We start from the raw sequence: 3,238 nt of genomic DNA on the forward strand, positions 1-3,238 counted from the left end.
ACTGCTCTTCCTGAATGTCTCTTTGGGGAGACCGAGGACCTCTTTGTTGGCCGTCCCTTTGTGAATGGAGAGGACTAGGCCGAGAACGTTTTGGTGTGTGCCCCTTCCGCTGACCACTTCAGTGGGTGGATGGTGGGTTTTCTTAGTGGGGTTCTCCCACAGTCTGGGCCTCCATGGAGGAGGTAGCGTGGCTGCGAAGTGGCGTTGGGGAGGGGCTTCCCCAGAGGAGGTCCCGACCCAACAGGAAGTCCACTCCAGGCTGAATTCCACCTACCATGCCCAGGTGGTGGGTTAGCGTGCCCCAAGGTGTCGTGACCTGGAGCTTGACTGTGGGAACGGTAATGGTGTGGCCCTCTGTCCACTTCATCTCCCGCCTGGTTTTCTTGTCAACTGTGGCACTGGCTGGCAATTGGGCCCTGGAGATCAGGCTAACATCTGCCACAGTGTCTACCATGACCGGAAGGGTTACAGACAGGCTAGAGCCCTTAACCCTTAAGGGATGGCATAATTTATCAATGTGCAGCATCCCAGACTGGGGAAACTTTGAGGCCGGCAAAATAAAAAAAAAAAAATCACATCAATGGAAAGAGAATGACACGCACATTCACACTGTATAAATAAAAAAATTCTAAAAAGTTTTCCCTACCTTCCACGAGAAGTTGAAAATGACTATTTACAACCCCTTGTGGGGCCTCATTTACAAGTTTTTTGGATTTTGTGAAATTATTATTACTGCTCACACAATATCAAAACAGATAAGAAATAAAAGCAGTAACAAATTTTTTGCATATTTGTTGTAAAATATTCACGTAAGTTTACAAGAAGGAAGATTCAGTAACATTTTTTTTTTACTTTTACATGCTTTTTCTAATTTTCTTTGCAATTTTCTTTGTAAAATTACATTTACAACCAACATACTATCGTAAAAGACAAAAACAAAAAACAACAGCAACCCCTTCGTATATTTACAAGCAAATTTACACAAAGACTCATGTGAGAGAGAGAGATGCAGTACCTTCCCCCTTGAAGTCATAAGCATTACTGATACAGGCCAAACGCTCACGTCTGTATAAAAGTTGCCATTAGTGAACTTATAGCATATAGAAGTATTGGCACCTTTGTTTCGAATCATTATTACCATAACAGTGGTGCATAATTCTGCTTCACACTGAAGAGCAATCCGGCCACCTCCCCAAACCTGTTTTACTTCACACTGAAGCTCAATCCGTCCACTAAGGGTTAAAGGGGGCCACCGAGATGAACTGGGTCTTCAGTCTCTAGGGGTAAAGGATCTTTTGCGGCCCGGCCATAGAGAAGGCGGTGCTGATGAGGCTGACGAACTTGAGGGCGGGGACATGATGGGGACAGGCCGGATGGCCAGCACTGTAGTGTCCAGCAGCACCACAGTATCGGCACTGGCCCCTTGTAGGGGCTCAGTGGCCTGCAGTGACAGTTGGTGGAGAGGGTTGCGTGGATGTAGAGGGAGAGGAGTTCTGGCTGTTAGTCAGAGGCTGCGTGTTAGTGCCGAGCTTGTATCGGCACTTAGCTTCAGTGTGCCCCACCCTCTTATAGTGGGTGCACGGAGGCTTGCTAGGCAGTCCATTCTTTGGGCAAGTCAAGCCTGAGAGGTATCTGGGGGCACTATGCACTGCTGAGATGTGCTGTGAGACTGGTTGAAGGTTTCCCATGAATCGGCCATGCAGCAGGCTTCCATAAGGGCGGTGGGTTGCTTACCATTTAGATATACAGCAAGGGGCCCAGGCACACATTTTTAAAGATCCTCCAGCATGGTCCCATTGAAGAGGTCCTCAAACGTCGTGCAAAACAAGGAGTCGAACCAGCCGGTACCAGACTGGGTCTTGTGACAGGCCCATTCAGTCCAAGACCAGCTGACTTCATTGGCAAGGCCTCGGAATTGCTGTCTCTATTTCTCCGGGGTTATTTCGTAGGCCTTTGTGATGACTCTACTCACCTCAACCATGTTGCCTCTCTACTCTTCTCCAGTGAGCGAAGGGCTGCCTTAGCTTTTCCCTCCATGTGCTTGGCTAGTACTAAGGCCCTCTCTGTCTTGGTGGTGCTGTAGTTATCAAAGAGTGCCTCTATTTCCTCCAACCAAGCTTCTGGCTCGTCCTCAGTCCACTTGGGGACTAGGGAATTAATGCTCGAGATTGGAGCATTTGGTGCAACAGGTGTGGGGTTGGTGGCTTGGTGTATAGCCATAGCTTTGGCATTTTCTTTTCTAGCTTTTTCCAGCTCGAGCTCATTTTCCTTGAAGGCTAACTCATGCTGCTTTCTCCTTTCTTCTCTTTCGTCTTCCAGCTGCCTCTGTTCGGCTTCATAAGCCCTCTGTTCGGCTTCATAAGCCCTCTGTTCGGCTTCATAAGCCCTCTGTTCAGCTTCATAATTCCACCATTCTAGTCTTTCTTCCTTCTCTTGCTTGGCCAAGTCATCCAGCTGTTCCCTAACCAACTTGGTGAGGTCCAATCCCATGAGACCTGCCGCTGTCCCCAGCTCCATGAAGGCTCTATGATTCTCTGTTGCCATGGTTCTGGTGGGGAAGGGCGTCTATCCGGGTCGACTGGATGTACTTGGGCAGCAAGGAAGTGTCCCTCAGATTTAGGGTGACTCTTCAGTGATGTGGCACCTTTTCGATAAGGTGGAACTGTGGTTGAGTGTGCCATGTAAAGGTCACACTAGTGGCACTCAGTATCTTTATGTACTGGTGGAAGCTTAGGTACAAAAGAACTTTTCTTCTGTGTTCCTTGTGCTGGTTTTTCTGCTTTGGTTGGTGGCACTATGGTGCCAGTTTATTCCTAGGAACCCTTTACTTGAGTCCAACTAGTTTGTATGTCAGGGGAAAATGCTCTCTACCCAAGTAGAGCGTAATAAATGAGTGAGAGAGAAAGGGAAGGTAAAAGAGAAAGAGGTTGATGACAGTGTCTCAGATCAGTAGCACTGTGGAAGGAAACTTGAATTGTGGTTGCTTTTGAGGCCCTCATGTCTGGTTTCAGTACCCGCTGTGCTACTCCCTTATCATGCAGAGGGAGAAAGGCTACTTTCTGCTTAGGTCTGGATAAAAGACCTCACTCATGACCGACAGTTTCTAACTGTAATTAATCTTAACTTGTCCTCATCTATTTGTGGGACAGAGGTGTTTCTGGTTATTTGGTTTAGTTTAATTAATTATCCAGGTGTCGGCCTGTTCTTTCTATGAATTCGGTGCACGTACACTCGGTTA

This window comes from Macrobrachium rosenbergii, chromosome 56 (assembly GCF_040412425.1).
Source record: "Macrobrachium rosenbergii isolate ZJJX-2024 chromosome 56, ASM4041242v1, whole genome shotgun sequence".
Taxonomy (NCBI): Eukaryota; Metazoa; Arthropoda; class Malacostraca; order Decapoda; family Palaemonidae; genus Macrobrachium; species Macrobrachium rosenbergii.